This window comes from Scyliorhinus torazame, chromosome 10 (assembly GCF_047496885.1).
Source record: "Scyliorhinus torazame isolate Kashiwa2021f chromosome 10, sScyTor2.1, whole genome shotgun sequence".
NCBI classification, from domain to species: Eukaryota; Metazoa; Chordata; class Chondrichthyes; order Carcharhiniformes; family Scyliorhinidae; genus Scyliorhinus; species Scyliorhinus torazame.
This window is the reverse complement of record NC_092716.1, coordinates 25814995-25835919: the sequence shown is the minus strand read 5'-3', so window position 1 is coordinate 25835919 and position 20925 is coordinate 25814995. Positions and strand designations below refer to the sequence as shown.

Below are 20925 nucleotides of genomic sequence, written 5' to 3'. Positions count from 1 at the left end.
TTTTAACGGGGGGAATGGGAGAAAGCTAGCCTAAGCCCCTGAAAGGGGAACTTATTTATATAGCACAGTATCATATGCCTGAATTTCCAAAGTGCTTCTAATTATTAATCCTTTCAAATGCTAATTTAGAGGTGCTGAAAAGACAGCCTCTTAACTTGAAGGTTGGATTTCATAGATCATAGATCATATATCATCATAGATCATTCGGCCCATCGAGTCTGCACCAGCACAACCAAGCCAATACCTCCACCCTATCCCCATAACCCAGCAACCCCACCCAACACTAAGGGCAATTTTGGACACAAGGGCAATTTTGCATGGCCAATCCACCTAACCTGCACATCTTTGGACTGTGGGAGGAAACCGGAGCACCCGGAGGAAACCCACGCACACACTGGGAGAACGTGCAGACTCCGCACAGACAGTGACCCAGCCGGGAATCGAACCTGGGACCCTGGAGCTGTGAAGCAATTGTGCTAACCACTATGCTACCGTGCTGCCCCATGCGGTATCTATTCAGCAAAGGAAAATTTCTTCTTACTTTTTGCAGGCATGAACATGTGCCATTTGTAGACATTTCAATTTAATTCATCAAATTGATCCCATGCCACAGTCACATTTTTTCTATACCCTTCTTATTCAATTACTATTACTCACCTGTATAAAAAGCTGCTCGTCGAATTAGCTGTTTTAACCTTTGGAAATTTGTTTCTGAAAGATGCATTTGATCAGTTTCTATTGCACCTGAAATGCTGTTCAATTTGGCACAGTTCTTCTGATCTCCAGGGGCCTCGTATCCAGGAGGTATTCCAGAAAATGCACTTTGAGACACCCTGGCAGTGCCCACACAAGGGTTTCTGATAGGCAATTACCCTCCACCAGAATCATCCCAAACTCTTAATTAAATTGGAGATTTCGGATGGAACCGATTCTCTCATCCGAATAATTACCCAGGAAAAGTTGGAAGCATTAAAACCACTTCTAACTCCTCGGTAAATACAGCATTGACCCCCCACCCCAACCATGCTCCTGACCCCGAATGCCCCCATCCCAATCCCTGTAACTGAACACCCAACCCACCACAACCAATAACCTCCAGGCCCATCCTGCACACCCCTCCCCAAATCCATCCTACACTTCCCACCCCCTCCTACCCACTTGCCTTACGTACTTACCTTCTGCGTGGCTTCTCAAAGCGGCTGGAACCTCTAAAAGTATCTGCTTTACGTCAGCCAGTTTCATTAAAAAAGGGGAGGTCGCTTTACTTCCCCGATCCCTGCTGCCCTGCTCTGGGTGAACCTCAGAAGCCAGTACGCTGCACATTTTTCAGCAGGCTTGAATCAGAAGATCAGGTGAGAAATGTGCAGTTCCCAACTAACGTGAATAAAATGGCGCGGAAAGACAATCCAACTGCGGTTGTCACTCCTCTAAAGTTCTGGCCCAAGTTTGCCTTTTCCAGCATTATGTTTGGTGCTTTAATTCCTTTGGGTGTTTTGGTGTGGGTTTCGTTTGTATTGCAAAATACCTTTGCTATAATCCTTTCTCAATAATAACCTTCAGCGCCCTTCATGTTTCATTTTGGTTACGCTTTTGACAGAATCACAAATAGTACCGAAGAGAGCAAACGCCACTGAGTATTGAGTTTAATCATTTCCTTTTAGCATTTTTTAAGAGGTAAGTATAAAGGGTTATTTCTTACCTCCTTTGAAGTTTGTATTTTCTAAACTGTGATCGACCAATTTTCCAATTAATAATTTTTTGGCCTGTGTTCACACATGGTATTATTTCCCCAAGTCATTGCTTAACTAGCTATAAAATAGCCAATTGCTCTTCTTGGAAAGTAAGATTTCCATTCCAAACACCACTCCGCACAAGAATATCTTCCGTCAGAGATGTATTAACATTTAATTCAAGAATGTGTGCATGAAGTAGGTTCCTGTTAACTGGCTTAATGTTAAGTAAAATCATCTGTCTTACAATGAAATATAATTATATATATTATATTTATACAATTCAGTTTTGATATGACCAGTACCAATTTAACCAAGCAAGAGTTTACTTAAACATCTGAAATGTATTCTTCTTTCAACAAGAACATCTCTCATTCCTATAGAATGTTTAACATAATAAAACATCCCAAGACCCATCAAGAGAATTTTATTAAACAGAATTTGACATCGAACTACACAAGGGGATATTCGGGAAGATGACCAAAGTGGTAGAAGTTAAACTTTTCATTCCACAAGGTTGCATCTAGGCAATTGTTACGTTTTATTTAGACAAATGATGTTCTGATTCCATACCACCATGAAAGCATAATAAAATAAAAAATGAATGCGGCGGCAATCCTGTCATTCTATTTCTTAAACGTATTGAGAAAACATTACATTAATTCTATATTTGAATGGGAGTCATTAAATGCAATGAAAAAACAATATGAGTGAGTGGTTGCTATTTTTCATTCATTTGTAAGCAGACTAAGGCAGGCCAGCAGCACGGTTCAATTCACGTACCAGCCTCCCCGATCAGGCACCGGAATGTGGCGACGAGGGGCTTTTCACAGTAACTTCACTGAAACCTACTTGTGACAATATGCAATTTTCATTTCATTTCATTTGTGGGACCTGTCGTCAAGGACAATTAGGGATAGGCAACAAACACTGCCCTGCTAGGTGGCAGAGGTCGCAGGTTTGGAAGGCTCTGTTGAAAGAGGCTTGGTTAAGTGGCCGCAGTGCATTTTGTAGATGGTATACACTGCTGCTAGTGTTGGTGGTGGAGGAGTGAATGTTTAAGGAGGTGGATGAAGAGGCAATGGGAAGGTTCAATCTCGAGCACTATGAAGCCAGAGGAGCATTTTACTCCTGGTTCAACAGGAACAAAACCAATGGGTGGGATTATCCCGTTCACCTGCGACATGTACCTCGTTGGCGTGCCCTCGCCGGCAGTGGTATTCTCCGTTCTCGCCACTTGCCAATGGGATTTCCCATTGTGGTCACCCAACGCCACCGGGAAACCCGCAGACTGGCATGCAGTGCCGGAAGAAACTGCACAACCTCCTCAGGGCGGCCAGGGTGAGTAGGCAGCGTTGTGACCCTGGCACTAACCTCGCCGCCCCCCCCCACACACCCGCAACCCGACCCCTCCCTCCCCCGGGGCACGGCCAAACCCCCACCCTGCCCCACATGCCAGCACCCATGCCAGCCGCAATAACCGGGTGCCCTGGCGACTGATGCCAGCATCTACCCAACCCCTGGACTGCATGTGTCGGAACGTCAAACAGTGTCGCTGTTTGTCTTTGCACCCTCCCCGCCAGGGAAGGCTGCACACAACTGCTGGGAGCGGGAGAAGACCAGAGGGGGACCACCAGACCTGCGGCCACTCACCATGCCCGAGCAGAGGGCACTGGACGTGCTCTGCGGCCTGGGGAAAAAAGGAGGTCACCGAGGTGGGGGTGGGCGGCTGGCGAGCAAGTGAGACCTGCTTAGTTGCGGATCCTCATGACACGTGTGTGGACACCCCCCCCCCCTCAACCCCCTCACCCCTCACCCCCCTCACCCCTCACCCTCCTCACTCTCTTCACCCTTACCCGTGGAGTCCATCTACGTGCAGGAGCAGGGTGTGGTGCCGCTCATGCGTGCCACCCAGGCCGATACCACATGGGTTGCGTCCACGGTGGAGGCAATGGGGACGATGGTGTCGGATATGGGTCAGAGTGTCCAGGGCTTGGACATTCTGTGCAGGTGGGGGCCGAGGCCCAGGACAGGGCTGCCCTCTCACAGGCAGCCATGTGCTAGAGCCACCTGGAAGTTGCAGCGGCGCTCCTCAGTATGGCCCAGTCACAGCAGGCCATGGCTGAGAATGATGGCATTGCCCAGGCACTGGCCAGCGTTGCGCAGACACAGAATTAGGTGGCCCAGTCCCAGAGGGAGGTGTCCCTGTCCCATACGGGTCCTTGCCAGTGACTCCACAGCACCTCGGACTTACCCTCCTCCTGTGCCTGTGCATCTGGTGGGCAGCGGGCAGAACAGGGTGGCACCATGCCATCCAGGATGCCCGAGCAGGGGCCAGGCCCATCCAGGCCGGGTCGCCCCAGGAGACGTGTGCCAACGGGACCCTTGTCGCAGGGTAGGAGTCAGAGCAGGCAGCCTCCACTCCTGCTGTACCGTCTGAGGAACCACCTAGGCACAGTGTTAGGGCCCGTAAGGCCAGAAAGATAGACACCAGTTAGGTTGGCATGGGGCTAGGGCACAGGCTGTATATACTTCTCGCCAATAAACACCCGTGAACACCGTTGAAACCTGCCTCGCTGCTCTGGCTGATGGGTGCGGGGGTGGACCGATCAGTGCTGGCCAGGGTGAGTGGGGGAGGGGGAGCAGTTCAGGCCCCATGGATGGCCCGTCCTCCGCACCCTCCCTTCCCCACCATGCCCCGACCGTCCCCAGAACGGCCCAGGCACCTGAAGAGCATCTTGAGGATGTCGAAGCACCGCTCAACCACACGCCTGGTCGTTGTAAGGGCATCATTGTATGACGTCTCCGCGTCGGTCTGTGGCCTCCGGATAGGCGTCATCAGCCACGGTCCCTGTCGCACAGCAGCCAACCCTGCAGTCGGGTGGGGGGTGGGGGGGGGGGGGGGGGGTCCCCCTCGAACATGTTGGGGATCACCAGGTGTGCCAGGATGAAGGCGTCATGTATACTGCCCAGGCGCAGATGTGCATGATGTGCATTTGTAGATCGCAGACCAGCTGTATGTTCATGGAGTGAAACCTCTTTTGGTTGATGTAGAGTGGCCTGTTATCCGCATGTGCCCGTAGGGCGACATGCATCCCGTCGATCATCCCCTAGACCTGGGGCATCCCGGTGATGGCAGCTTTCCCCTCCTTTCCGAACAGTCCCCGCCCACGGCGGCCAGCGTCGCAGGTCGGTGTCCGAATGCCATTGTCTGCAGGGAGTGAAAAGCTAACATGTTAGCATTTTGCATACCCCTGTGCCCAACCAGGTATCATAGGCTACTTGTTGGACCCGGTTGGCACTGTGGGCCCCGCACACTCAAGTTCGCCCCCCACCCCTGCACCCCAGCCCCGTCGGTATTGGCCCCGTTGGTGCCCCCAGTCCTGGCGCCCATCCCTGCTGCCAGGGGCACCGTTGGCTGGCACTGCCCTCACTGGAGGCTGCTTTGGGTGTAGCCCTGGGTGGTCCCCCGGTGGGTGGCTGCCGGATGGGCGGGGTGTTTGGGGACGGGTGGGGGAGATGGGGTTGCAGGGTGGGCGCATCCATATGGCCTGTGTTGAGCCAGGGACCGGGGTGGGTGGTCAGTGGGTGTTCAGCAAGATGGCGGTCGGTGCCTGGGCACCGCCCCAGAGCCGTGGGGGGGGACACCCCGGCTTCCCCCTCTCCTCTCCTCCCCTCCCCCTCCCTATCCCCTCCCCCGGCTCTGGCTGGGGCCTGCCCACCGCAGCCAGCACGGCCGGTGTCCGTGCCAGCAGCCCGCAGTCACTCCACGCCATATTTAACCTCCTCTCTCTCGCTCATCAGCCAGGCCGCCAGGTTCACAATTTTTAAAACCACAAGTGAACCACGCCTTCAGGAAATCGGCCAATTAGGCTGTGAATCACAGAGACGCCTGAGCATAGGGTGTCAGGCCCGCTAATGATATGCCGACTGTACTTTCACCCCGCTCCGCGAGCGACGCATTTCCGCCATTTTGGGCTGCCGGAACATCCGAGTTTGGCGTCAAACCGGCGCCTACCCCGATTTCGGCGTCGGAAGCTATTCTCCGCCCAATCGCGTTTCGCGATTTCACCGTTGGCAAGCGGAGAATCCCGACCCTGGGCTATGATTGGTTACAAAGACTCTGCCTGGACTGGCATCAAATCTTCTGGATGGGTACTGATGGCCTGTACAAAGTCCTCGGAAAGTATCTGGCATTTTTCTAGCAGGGCCTGGGAAAAATAGAGGAGGCCAAGCCAAAATATATGTTGACCCGGAGGCCCAGCCCGAATCTTTCAGGGCCCTGCTTGTCCCATAGGCCTTGTTTACGATAGCGGATGATGAATTGAACCAGCTAGAGAGCTTGGGCATCATACGTCCGTTTCAGTTTGCAGAGTGGGCAGTGCCAGTGGTCCTGGTGCTGAAGCTAGATAATTCTGTCTGCCTCTGTGGTGATTATAAGATGACAGTAAACAGGGCCTCCTGCTTGGACCAGTACCGAAAATGACAATGAGCTATTTACCCATAGCTGGGGGTCTGATTAGTGGACACTAGAGGGTAACCACATGAAAGTGGGCCTGCACGCTATGGGTCTGGGGGCAAGACTTGCTCCGAGTCCCCTTTATTTTAGCCTGATTCCACAAGTTAGCAGCAGGAGGCACTATGTACGGATTGCTGATGAAGAGACTATTTACTGACTGATGTACTCAGCTCACTTTTCGCAATAGTTATCCAGGACACAATTCGTCAAGGACACCGACGGCAAGAGGAGGCCTGGAAAAGCAACCTGAGAAAGGAATACCAGCGATCTAGATAAAAGCAAATTACTCCGGATGCTGGAATTTGAAGCCAAAGAGGAAATGCTGGATAATCTCAGCAGGTCTGGCAGCATCTGTAGGAAGAGAAAAGAGCGAATGTTTCGAGTCCAGGTGACCCTTTTCTCTCCCTCCAGATGCTACCAGACCTGCTGAGATTTTCCAGCGTTTTCTCACCAGTGACCTAGAGTCCGGGGACCAATCCCAATTCCCAGGAAACCTGCCAAATGTGTGGTTGAAGCTGGGGCTCTAGGATCGGGCTCTTGGATTGGGCAAGGACCCACAGAATACATGACCTGTAACAAGAGTTTCTCAGATGGACAATGATACTCGTCAGCGAGCGATCGCCGAAGATTGTTTTCCAGCAGTGAGAGTTGAAAGCAAGAGGAGACAATCAGGAGGCCAGGACACACCACAAACTATGCTAACAACCATGATGCATTGCACAAGCTAAAGACACACGAATGAAATGAAATGAAAATGGCTTATTGTCACAAGTAGGCTTCAAATAAAGTTACTGTGAAAAGCCCCTAGTTGCCACATGCCAGCGCCTGTTCAGGGAGGCTGTTACGGGAATCAAACCGTGCTGCTGGTCTGCCTTGGTCTGCTTTCAAAGCCAGCGATTTTAGCCCTGTGCTAAACACCCTTCTATTTATATGCCCAATGGGACATATGGGACAAAATCAGGGTAACATTCCCCTCTGATTGCCTCATATATGTTTACATTGAATTTATTTCTGAAGTTTACTTTGTATTTGTTTGTGAGAGAGGGGAAAAGTGATGATCATCTAGATGCATTTCTAATCCGTGAATTGACAAGTTGATTTGATGAATACTGCAAAGCCGATCTGTGTATATAAGAAATCTATTAAACTGACCAGCTCCATTGTGGGGGTAAGCATGTCCTGGTCCTCCGCAGTTTTTCAGGGGGTTGGGCCAGCTTTTCAAAGAGCTGTTGTTCATAGTACCTCCATAGGTGACAGGAACCATAGTTTGTATGTTGGAAACATTTGAAAGGTGAGGCAAAGAGGATTCTCCTCCTGCCCCCCAACCCTCCATCCCTTACTCATCTCATGGGTAGGCTAAACTATGAGATTTTCATGCCCATTCACCAATATTCACAGTATAGAACTAATTTGTCCTACAGTGACACCAGGATGTGTCAAATAAGCTTTCTAAAAAGTAATTCATTGATAACTTACCACTTTATTAAAAATACACCTGTTTACTACAGGCAAATAAAAGTGTCAATCGTCCAGACTCCTCACAGTATCAATGGCAGAAACTACAAGCATTTGGAACCTCTTTATTTTGTGTGAGTAAACATTGTGCAATCAACAGCCACAATCAGAGAACCAGAGGTGTCATCAGGCAATATTTTCTCTGAGGCTCAGATGTTTTAATACTCTGATGGATTTCGGGGCTCTAAGCTAAAAATATTCAATGAGACTTTGCTGAGAGCCTAGACTGTTGAACAGCAGAAAGTGGAAATTTCTCAATGAATGGCCTTTCTTTACACACCTTATTGTCACTCAATGGTTCATTTGCTCCATACGATGTACAGTGGGTGCAGGGACATGGACGCCTAGCATGGGAGAGCATGATGGACCATAGGAGGTGTTTGGGGGAGCGGGGGGGGTGTCTGAGGTGGGAGATCTAATAGAAACTTACAAGATAATGAATGGCTTAGATAGGGTGGATGTAGGGAAGTTGTTTCCATTAGCAGGGGAGACTAGGACCCGGGGCACAGCCTTAGAATAAAAGGGAGTCACTTTAGAACAGAGATGAGGAGAAATTTCTTCAGCCAGAGAGTGGTGGGTCTGTGGAATTCATTGCCACAGAGGGCGGTGGAGGCGGGGACGTTGAGTGTCTTTAAGACAGAAGTTGATAAATTCTTGATTTCTCGAGGAATTAAGGGCTATGGAGAGAGAGCGGGTAAATGGAGTTGAAATCAGCCATGATTGAATGGTGGAGTGGACTCGATGGGCCGAATGGCCTTACTTCCGCTCCTATGTCTTATGGTCTTATGGCATGGATAGGCCATGGGAAGTGTGAGGGGGTGTGATGGGCAAAGGCTTGAGGGTGTGGGAGGGATGGTGGTATAAGGGGGTGTGAGGGCTAGAGGGCCTTACGTTTTCCAATCTAACTGGGACTAAATCTCAAAGCACTGAGGCACGCCTTTTAAGCAGTCCACTTTGACATCCAGTCATTACTATGGCTACTTCCAAACTCTTTTTCTCAGGTTAACTGGCTCAATTGCAGCCCGCAGCTGACCCATTCCCCCATCCCAGAATAACAATGCTGGGCGGGATTCTAGAATCGCCGATCGCACCATTTTTCCCCGCGGCGCTGGTCCAACGCGCGCAGGCCATTTGCGCCGGCGCATTTGGCGCGGTGCCAGTCATGGGCTGCTGTCCGCGGCCGGGCCGCCAATTCTCCGTCCTTGATGGGCCGAGCGGCCGCGCGGAGAGGGCAGAGTCCCACCGGCGCCATTCACACCTGCTCGCAGCCAGTGGGAACTCTGTGTGTAGGGTCGGGGGCCAGCCTGTGGGGCGGAGAAAAGCGCTCCTTCACCAGGGGGGGCCTCCGATGGGGTCTGGCCCACCATCGGGGCCCAACGATCGGCGGGCCAGCCTCTCCAGCCCCGGCCCTATTTTATTACCCAGCCGGCCCCTGAACCTCCATGCCATGTTGCATCGGGGCCGGCGCGTTGAGGAAGTCCCCCGTGCATTCGCGGGTTGGCGCGGCCCAACTGCGCATGCCTGGTTGGCGCGGCGCCCATTTGGCACGGGGAAGGGAGGCTGGAGCAGCGTGAACCGCTCCAGCGCTGTGCCGGCCCCCTGTGGGGGCCAGAATCGGTATTGCCCGCGCCCATTTTGCGCCGTCGTGAAACGCGACAACGTTCACGACGGCGCGAACACTCTGTCTCCATTTCGGAGCATTACGCCCGCTATCTTTCTTGGCACTTTCTCCCTGAGTGGGGAACGCCCAAGCTGTGAATTTCCCCAACTCCCGTAACCCAACTTGAGGATGAAATTGCAACGCAAAGTCTGATTTTCAATTCCAATGGCGGGAAGGCTAACTATCCAAGTAAAAACAATGGGTGGTCTCTCAAACCTAGTTGGGTATTAAAGGCCATTCTGTTTGAAAAAGACAGTCGAGTGCAATGGAAGTATAATAAAAGAGGTGAGGGAGAGGGTGCTTCAAATAGAGGCCTTCACTCACCAACATTTTAAAATTCAAACTAGAAGGCATTTTTGGAGCACGACATGACAATTGGGGGCAGTTCTATCGAGTGGTCTGCAGATGGTGCAGCATCCAGACTGGTAGGGAGAGCTTCTCTACATGCCTGGAATTCTGTCCCACTCACCTTGGACTTCCGGTGGGAGAACACGACCATATGCATGAAACCGAAGGCTGATTTGGAAATCACAATCACCCTAATTTAATTGGTCCTAAGTTTCCTTTTATCCATTTGTGGGATGTGGGCATTGCTGGTTAAGCCAGCATTTATTTCCCATCCAAATTCAAATTCAACAAAATGCGAACCCGGAGCTCCGGACAATTACCTTTTGATCTCTGGATTATGGTCCAGTGACATTATTATGTCAACCCCTCCACCTTCATTAAGCGGCCTGGATCTGCTACCTGCAACAAATGGATGGGTATCCCTGCAGCCCCAATCCTATCCGCTTCCGCCAATCTTGCCTGTGGGACAGTGGCACGAGGTAAAAAAGGAGCCGGGGGCTGTGTGGCAGGCTGGAGGTGTTATTGTCAGCATCACGCCACATCCACAACCGGCCTGAACAGGACCTAAAAAACAAGCTGAAGAGATCAAATCGATGGAGTTTTGTGTCGGAGGCATTCTTCATTTTGGAAAACCTTTCAACGGTGAAAATTCTATTGAAGTAGAAATGGGAAAATGATATATCTTCTAAAAAGAGATCCGTATTACAGATTGGGTCATATCCCCAAAGATATTTATTTATCTAGTTCTTTATTTATAGCCACTGCTGACACGGTAATGACGAGATCATATTTCTCTTTGGTGTTCTGTGGCTAGAACAAGCAAATACAATTTAAATTTATACTTATGATAACTAAAGTAAGAGCTTCAGCAGACAGTTTGCATGATTGTGTGAATTGCATTTATGCTTCGCACAATGGTGTTGAAACAGATATGATGTAGCCTAAAGTGCAGATAACAGTCTTCTTCTTCTCGAAACACATATCAGAAAAGCTAGTGGTTTCTAAATGAAGAAAGGGATTTGTACTTCAATAGTGCCTTTTACCGTGAACAATCGCCCACTATGCTTGATGTGTGCCTTCCTCTTCTTTGAATTTGGGAGAGAAGCAAGGAGGAAATATCCATCTCCAAACATGTAACAAAGTTTGTGTCAATCAACATTGTGGGAAGTCACAATCCTCTTATCAGCAGCATTATGATCCCAGCTGATGTTGATACTGGACAAGTCAGATGCCAGAGTGGAACCTGGCTTGATGGATCCTAACTTTATTTTTTTTCAACCATGGAACTGTTACCGAAGACATTCACAAAGTCTGCTGATGAACCGTGTCAGTAATTCTCCAGCCGTTAGGGTTCTCTTTTCTGCTGACAGCGCACACCTACCTGCGGGGTCTCCTATCGGCGTGGGGTGGCTTCAGTGGGAAATCCCATAGACAAGCAGCGGGAAGATAGCATCCCACCGTCAGCGAATGGTGCGCCGACGAGAAACACATGGCTGGGGAACTGGAGAATCCCGCCCCTTATCTTTATTGTCACAGACAAATTAGGAAAGATAAAACAATTTGCCATAACTATATATTCAGGGTAAGTATGGAGTATATGTGGACCAATTGGTGAACTGTGGTCAGAAAGTCACACTCCAAAGTAAATGACAGATGCGACCAAAGCAGATTCTATGGGTTTCTCACCCAGCCGCTTGTCACACCATGAGCTAACCAATCTTACTGAAACTATCTTTCTCATGAGTGCTTCCAATCTCCACGTTTGAAGAACATACCTTGGAGGAGGTCCAGAGAAGGTCCACTTAATCCTGGCTATGGAGAGATTTACAGATGAGGAGAATCATAGAATCTCTCTAAATAGAATCGCTCCCACTTCATAAAGAGTCCATCTCCAGGATTTCAATGTCACCGTCTGAGAGTCTTTTCCCCTAGGTCTCCGTGTACATTCACACTTCACCTCCCAAACAGAATTTCAGATCTTGGTCAGTGCCAAGCAGAACATCAATTCAAATCTTGATGACTGTCTGTGCAGAGTCTGCACGTACTCCCTGTGTCTACGTGGGTGTCCTCCGGGTGCTCCGGTTTCCTCCCACAGTCCAAAGATGTGTAGGTTAGGTGGATTGGCCACGCTGAATTGCCGCTGAGGTTCCAAAACATTAGGTGTGGTTACAGGAATAGGGTGGGGCATGGTCCTAGGTAGGGTGCTCTTTCAGAGGGGTGGTGCAGACTCAATGGGCCAAATGGCCTCCTTCTGCACTGTAGGAATTCTATGACTCTCCTCATCAGAAAATCCCTCCATACCCAGGATTAACCGAGTGAACCTTCTCTGGACCTCCTCCAATGCCAGTATATCTTTCCTTAGATATAGGGACCAAATCTGTTCACAGTATTCCAGGTGTGGTCTAACTAGTGCCTTGTATCGTTTTAGCAGGACTTCCCTACTTTTATACTCCATTCCCTTTGAAGTAAACGCCAACATTCCATTTGTCTTCCCTATTATCTGCTGCATTTGCATGCTAGCTTTTTGTGATTTATGCACAAAGATTCCCAAAGCCGAACTTGATGATGCACCCATGAGCAGTCGTCCCCATCACATCCATTTTGCCCCCCACTCTGCAGCTCTGATTGTTCGCAATCTAGCTCCCTATGTCTCAAATGAACTGCTTGAGGAAGCTTTCTCCCAGTTTGGTCAGGTGGGGAGGGCGATTGTGATAGTAGATGATCGTTGCCGGTCAACAGGCAAAGGCATAGTTGAATTTGCAACAAAGCCAGTTGCAAGTAAGGCGCAATGCGACTCCACGGGCTGTAATTGTGGAACCAATGGAACAATATGATGACGAGGACGGTCTTCCAGAGAAACTTGCCCAGAGGAATCCAATGTATCAAAAGGAAAGGGAGCATCATCTTCGCTTTGCCCAGCGTATGTGTTTGAGTATGGCCAACGATGGAAGTCCCTTGATGATATGGAAAAACAACAAAGAGACCAAGTGGAAAAGAACATGAGAGAGGCCAGAGATAAGCTGGAAAATGAAATGGAAGATGCATACCATGAGCACTAAGCAATGCTGCTGAGGCAGGATCTTACGCACCGCCAAAAAGAGCTCAGCCGCGTGGAGGAGCTTCACAGTCAAGAGGTTCGTAGAATCATAGAATCATAGAATTTACAGTGCAGAAGGAGGCTCTTCGACTCATCGAGTCTGCACTGGCCCTTGGAAAGAGCACCCCACTTAATCCCTCGCCTCCATCTTATCCCCGTATCCCCATAACCCAGTAACCCCACCCAACCTTTTTGCACACAAAGGGCAATTTATCATGGCCAGTCCATCTAACCTGCCCATCCTTTGACTGTGGGAGGAAACCGCAGCACACGGAGGAAACCCGAGCATACACGGGGAGAACGTGCAGACTCCGCACAGCCAATGACCCAAGCCGGGAATCGAACCCGGGACCCTGGAGCTGTGAAGCAACTGTGCTAACCACTGTGCTACCGTGCTGCCCGTTTACGCTTTCAGAAGCGTAAACAATTAGAGTTAAGGCAAGAAGAAGAGTGCCGCAGAAGGGAGGAAATGCTGATGCGGCAATGGAAAAAGGAGGAGATGATGAGACGCTAGAGGAAGGAGAAATTCTGAATGGGCTACATGGATGCAAGAGAACGTGAAGTGCGCATGGCTGGAGAAATGGCAGAACAGTATGCTGCTACAAACCAAAGCTTCCCACCGATGACAGCGATGGGTTATGAAGATCACAGTGCAATGAATAGCCCTGGAGGACCAAGTGCAATGACTGGACAGGTGATGGGCAGTACTGGAAACAACAGCAGCATAGCATGGAAAGAGCTTGATGCATTTTGAAAAACTGTCTGCATTAAAGATGCAACTCCTGTGAAATGTGGCAACCAGAATGTTTCACATCTGGTCAGTCACCAGCAGTCATAAAATGGGTGCCTATAAAGAATTGCGCCATAGTGAAGGGCTTGAATGGATGCTTTCAAGGATACTTCTGAACATGGTCGCGGAGGAAGGGGGAGAACTTGGAATGTTCACTGTCAGGAGAATTGATACAACATCACTGTTATATACAATTTAAAAAAATACTAAATAAATTTTTTAAATAAAAAAATAAAAGGGGTGACATGGTAGCACAGTGGTTAGCACTGTTGCTGCACAGCACCAGGGTCCCAGGTTCAATTCCCGGCTTGGGTCACTGTTTGTGCGGAGTCTGCACATTCGCCCTGTGGCCTCCGGGTGCTCCGGCTTCCTCCCACAGTCCAAAGATGTGCAGGTTAGGTGGATTGGCCATGATAAATTGCCCTTAGTGTCCAAAACAGTTATGTGGGGTTACTGGGTTACGAGGATGGGTGGAGGTGTGGGTTTAAGTAGGGTGCTCTTTCCAAGGGCCAGTGCAGGCACGATGGGCTGAAAGGCCTCCTTCTGCACTGTAATTCTATGTAAATCCCTCTGTGCTGCAGTGTTCTGCAGCCTTTCTCCATTTAAATAATATTCCGCTCCTTTACTCTTCCGATCAAAGTGCAGAACTTCCCATTTTCCTACATTATATTCCACCTGCCAAGTGTTTGCCCACTCACCTAACCTGTCTATATCCCGCTTTTGACTTTTTTGTGTCATCCTCACACTTTGCCTTCCCACCTATTTTAGTGTCATCTGCAAACTTGGCAATACTGCATTCACTTCCCTCATCCAAGTCATTAATATATGTTGTAAATAATTGTGGTCCCAGCACTGATCCCTGTGGCACCCCACTAGTTACAGGTTTCCATCCTGAAAATGCCCCTCTATCTCAAGTCTTTTATTAGTTCGCCAATCCTCTGTCCGTGCTAATATACTGCCCACAATACCAGGGGCTCTTATCTTGTTAAGTAGCCTTTTGTGTGGTACCATTTTGAACAAATTGTTAAATGATCCCAGATGATTCAGGCTATTAAAGGGCTACCTGAATGTATCATTTGAAAATGGGTTTCTGCATTTCAATCATTTTAAGAACATATGAAACAGGAGCAGGGAAGACCTTAGGGCAATCGAACCTGCTCTGCTATTCAGTTTTGTTTATTCATTTATGGGATGAGAGCATCGTTGATTAGGCAAGCATTTATTGCCTGTCCCTAATTATTCTTCAGAAGGTGGTGGTGAATTGCCTTCTTGAACCGCTTCGGTCCATGAGGTGTCAGTACACCCACTGTGCTGTTAGGGAGGGAGTTCCAAGATGTTGCTCCAACGACAGCGGAGGCACGCCGATATGTTTCCAACTCAGGGTGGTGTGTGCCTTGGAGGGGAACCTCCAGGTGGTGGGGTTCCCAGCTATCTGCTGCTCTTGTCCTTCTGAATGACAGTGGCCGTGGGGTTGGAAGGTGCTGCCGAAGGAACCTTGGCGAGTTACTGCACTGCATCTTGTACTGTTTGCCGGTGGTGGAGTGTTTGAATGTTTGTGGAAGGAGGAGCAATCAAGTGGGCTGCTTTGTCCTGGATGGTGTTGAGTTCCTTGAGTGTTGTTGGAGCTGCACTCATCCAAGTGGGGAGTATTCTATCACACTCCTGACTTGTGCCTTGTAGGTGGTGGTCAGGCTTTTGGGGGTCAGGAGGTGAGTTACTCGCCGTAGGATTCTAAGCCTTTGACCTGCCCTGGTTGCCACGGTATTAATGTGGTAGTCCAGTTCAGTTTCTGATCAATGGTAACTACCAGGATGTTGATTGTGGGGGATTCAGTGATGGTAATGCCATCAAATGTGAAGGGCGGTCGTTAGATCCTCTCTTGTAGGAGATGGTCATTGCCTGACACTTGTGTGGTGTGAATGTAACTTGCCACTTGTCAGCCCAAGCCTAGATATTGTCCAGGTCTTGCTACATTTGGACATGGACTGCTTCATTAACTGAGGAGTCGCAAATGGTGCTGAACATTGTGCAGTCATCGTGAAACATCCCCACTTCTGACCTTATGCTGGAAGGGAGGTCATTGATGAAGCAGCTGAAGATGGTTGGGCTTAGGACACCACCCTGAGGAACTCCTGCAGTGATGTCCTGGAGTTGAGACGATTGACCTCGAACCACCACAACCATCCTCCCTTGTGCCAAGTATGACTCCAACCACCAGAAAGTTTTTCCCCTGATTAAAATTGGCTCCAGTTTAACTGGGGCTCCTTGATGCCATACTCGGTCAAATGCTGCCTTGACGTCAAGGGTAGTCACTCTCACCTCACTCAGCTCCTGCCTCAACTCCACTTTCCGACCCACTCTCCATTTCGCATGATTCCCTGAGAGAACAAACGCCTGTCCCTCTCAGCCTATATGGACCCAACCATAGCATCATTCCGTGTGATAAAATTCGAGGATTCTATAGGCGGAGCTTCTTTTCCAGAGTGCGTTGGCAGGAAAAGCGGTGTGTTGCCCATCGGCTGTGCTGTGTCTTTTCCTGCCGAATTTTTGGACACTCTGACAAGACCGCCCTTGAGGTGGGCCCCACAATGTCATGCTGGTGGATTGGTCTCTAAATAGGCCTGCTCCACTAGCAACCTCGGCTCCTGACAGATCAGAGCACTCTTTTTACTGGGTACCCCGTTAAAAAATATTTTTTTCTGAAGACCCGCCCCACAAGAATGGAATCACTCCCTCCTCCCCCTGAGGAAAGGAAATCACCACTCACAATAAACATGGGACCACTCCGCGGGTCTCGTTGGATTCTCAATCCCCACTGGATTGCCCGCCTGCTGGAAATGGGGCGGAGAATCCTGGCCTATGATTCTGTTCTATGAATGGAAATGCCATAGCTCCTCTTATGGGAAGTGTTAGATCGGTAAGCATCACTGTGTGATGTCCTGCGTAACTGTGTGGCTATCTTATGTTAACATTGAAAATACTGGCCTCCTGATTGGAGGATTCTTGTTGAAATTGCCATAAAACCAGCACATTACAGTAAAAGCTGCATTCTTTCCCCTGTGGGAGTAAATGTAGCTCAGTAGGTGGACACCTGTGGGTTTCTGTGCCTTTTCTAATTCGCCAGTGAAGGACACTTGATTTTGTGAATTAATGACTGAATTTTAGATCCAGTATTTGTGGGAGTCCAGCTACTATGTGATGTTCATTTTCTAACCATTGATCTAAAAATAAAATCAGGTCTATTGCTTACCTCAGCCAGGAGAATATTTTAAACATACATAGGGTATTGAAAAAATACTTGTGCTATTTTAAACTTCAATAACTTTAGTTATATGCTTGACAGAAATTTAACTGACACCCGACGTGGTACAATTTTCGGAAATTGGGCAGTGCATTTTCTTCTCTCAACAGTTCTGGACATCAGTTGTGCTCTGCTTTCTTCTATCGTCAACATTTTCAATCTGGAAAACATCAACGTTAACAAAACTTTCAACAATAAAAACCTGACTTTCGTTTGATGTTCACGATTGGGTTCACTTGTACGAAGTCGTTCATGTTCAAAGTTGCACAAGGACTTTATTAACACCCTGAATATATAAAGTGTGTTGTGGAGAAGCGCGTGCTTTGCTTGTGTGAATGGCAGATGGTTTGTGTCCATGTGGATCATCCTTGGTTTAAGTCCATTGGAAAAGGAGATTGGGGTGTACAGTAAATCCCCTGTTTGGTTGCATTGCCCAAGACAAATTTCATTCCCAGCTTTGGGCGGAAACGGTAGCATAGTGGTTAGCAGCACTGTTGCTCCACAGCTCCAAGGTCCTGGGTTTGATTCCCGCTTGGGTAACTGTCTGTGCCGAGTCTGCACATCCTCCCCGTGTGTGCGTGGGTTTCCTCCGGGTGCTCTGGTTTCCTCCCACAGTCCAAAGATGTGCAGGTTAGGTGGATTGGCTATGCTAAATTGCCCTTAGTGTCCAAAAAGGTTTAGGTGGGGTTACTGGGTTACGGGGATAGGGTGGAGGTGTGGGCCTAAGTGGGGTGCTCTTTCCAAGGGCTGTTGTAGACTCGATGGGCCGAATGGCCTCCTTCTGCACTGTAAATTCTATGATTCTATGATTCACTTCTGACAAAGTAAGCCCTTCCTCACTCCTGCACTGACAGGTCAGTCGAAAGTACACACTCCTGGAGTGAGGCTTATCTAAGAAAGGATATACTTGCCATTGAGGGACTGCAATGAAGATTCACCAGACTGATTCCTGGGATGGCAGGATTGCTGTATGAGGAGAGATTGGGATGGCTAGACCTGCACGCACTGACGTTCAGAAGAATGGGAGGGGATCCAATTGAAATGTATAAAAGCCTGATGGAGCTGGAAAGACTGGAAGCAGGGACGGCGATTCCTCTGGCTGAGGGGTCTGGAACAAGGGGTCACAGTCTCAAGATATGGGTTAGGCCATTTAGGACTGAGATGGGGAAAAATGTTTTCACTCAGAGGGTGGCGAACGTGTGGATTTCGCTGTCACAGAAGGTTGTGGAGGCCAAGTCACTGAATATATTTAAGAAAGAAAGACATTTCTGGACGCGTATACCAGAAAACGGTATGGGGAGAGAGCGAAAGTATGGCTGTGAGATCAGCCATGATCATATTGAATGGCCGAGCAGGCTCGATGGGCTGAATGGCCTACTCTTGCTCTTATTTTCTGTGTCTCTGTATTTCCTCCAACTCTATTGTGAGAGTGACGCCAACTCAGTCAAAAGAAGCATTAAAAGAGTGACTGCGTGATGTAAAAGCCAAGTCTAACTGGCCGATTTTAGGAGAGTGAGGTCAGAGTTGTGGATTGGGTGGGGAGAAGACAAAGTAACAAAAAGAATCTAATGAGCACCCCGGAAACCCCGAGACATCCTTTTGGGAATCAGCAGTGTCGATGAGAATTAACGGTGGCACTATTCCCATTGGAGCCATCTATCCATCTGTCAGAAAGTCTGACATGAATGACAATTGCTATAAAGCATGATTTTTGAACTACGTACAGTTCTGCTGTAAGTTAACCTCAGGGAAGGCTGCGTTGTAAATGCACAGCGTGAGATTTGATAAATACCATCTACTGATGTCGTGTTGTAATTCAGTAATTCTAACAGTCTGATTCAATGTAAAACACAGAATCCAAATAAAGCAACAAACTTTAAAGTTCTGTACATGGCTAGTGTTTCAAAGCCTGCAGACAGTATGCTGGAGCACACTGTCCTCTTATTTAAATGGTCGAACACCTTCCCACTGCTCTCCAATCCAATAAAATTACACACAATTAACATGTGCTTGCAAAGGTCATGGTTCATTACCCCAGGTTGCTAAGCAACCAAAGCATTAACGATATTGCACTTTTTAGTTTCAGGAGTTCATTTTTGCAACTGGTAAAATTTCTAGGTCAATAGCAAAAATTTACTCGGGTCAGTTGAAGCATATCAGACTGCAGAACTCTGACGCCAAACCAGACTGGAGCCATGCCAGCAGTTAAAACGAAATGGATGATTGGCCCGAATTATGTTATAAAGATACTAAAATCAATCTTATTGGCTGCGAGTGTAAACTGAGCCCTTTGTAGTTGTCGCCCTGTTTAAAGTTCCTGCCAGTGAATAAAAACCTTGAAGTGTGTACGCAATTGTAATTGTCGTGTAAATTTCTCCAGGCTGGCCACCCATGTTTGACCTGGGCACACTGTTCTCATGCCGCAAACTAGGATCAAACCACAATTACCTGTGGGTTTGCCAGTTTTCAAAACATGAAGATGGTTTCCTCCTTACCTATCCTCTGTCATTGCAGGGCTCCGCTGCATGTCTTCAATATTGCAAATTTTTCAAATATTTTTGCGTCAAGACATGGATACTCCTCCTAATTGCAGTTTACAGTGGCTGATTAGTGCTGTAGGCGTTGTCCTTTGTTCTTCTGAAACCCTTCATTACTCACAATTATCTCAATGATTCGGTCAGAACCTAAAGCTGCAGGCTCATTTCACATCTCACGTGGGGGGGTGTCCTGCAGCATATTTTATGCACTGATATTCTGTTCAGTTTTATTACTGTTATTTCTACAGTGGGCTTGATCTAATTCTGAGGAAATAGAACAGAAGACAGCGCATGTCTGATGATCTAAGTGACACCTTTCTGTGTGTAACTTTTTTAATGTAATTGCCATTATAGCTTTAGTTGCCGTCCTATTTATGCAGGAGCCTACGAAGGGTTTCTTTTTCTTTTTTTTAATCCTCAGATTTTTGAATATGTTTCGGAGGGTTATGCTATATTCTTCAGAGTCAGATATTTTGTTGAGGAATAGATAAAGCAGGGCATTAGTTAACAGAGTTCTAGGGTCAGCACTTGAATGTTTATTATGGTTGAACTTCCAATCATTTAAAAGATTATTTATGTGCTCTGTGTAATAAATGTTTTCTGAACAGACCACATCACACAGGGATTTCTTTTTTTAAACTGCCCTTCTTGTTTATTGTGAAGGAGAAAATATTAGTTACCACAAAGAAACTTGTTTCCACTAGATTGGTGACTTTTGATAAAATTGCAGCATGGATCAGCAAATGCAGCTATGTGTGATGGGAGTAATTTCTATCTATCAGGACCCAGATGGAGCAGTACCCCCCCCCCCTTTATTCTTTCATGGAAAGGCCAGCATTTGTTCCCATCACTAATTGCCCTTGGATTGAGTGATTTGTTAGGCCACTTCAGAGGGCTGTTAAGAGTCAACCAATTGCTGCGGGTCTGGAGGCACTTGAAGGACAGCAAATGTCCTTCCCTAAAGGGCATTAGAGCTAGAGAGGGTTTCAGCAACAATTTCCAATGGTTTCATGGTCACCATTACTAAAACCACCTTTTAACGCCAGGTCTATTAATTGAATTCACACCAGCTGCAATGGTGGGATTTGAACCCAAGTCCTCAGAGCCGAGGCCTTTGGATTGCTAGTCCGGTGACATTGCCACTACACTGCCAGTGCCCTATACGTAAACCCACAGAGTCAGATAACCCGCCGACAACTTGAATCCGCCAGATGAGGTGAAAATTAATTGGCAGCACATTTGTGGGATTTGTTGGAGGATGGCAAACTACCCCAAGTGATTTAGTCACTTACTTACCAGCTGAAGGTAACAACAATCCAGAATTAAACTTCAGGAACTATATGAATTCAAATTGTTGTTATTGGTGTCGTTTTTGCACAGGGGCATTAGAAAAGCACGTTACTTTTCATCTGGGACTCATAAGGGATT

The 20925-nt window shown here is 48.1% G+C and overlaps 1 pseudogene; it reads left to right on the top strand.

The window, feature by feature from the left end:
• The first annotated feature begins 2836 nt into the window (after positions 1-2836).
• Positions 2837-13623, top strand: LOC140384790 (splicing factor, proline- and glutamine-rich pseudogene; annotated as a pseudogene).
• The last annotated feature ends 7302 nt before the right edge of the window (positions 13624-20925 follow it).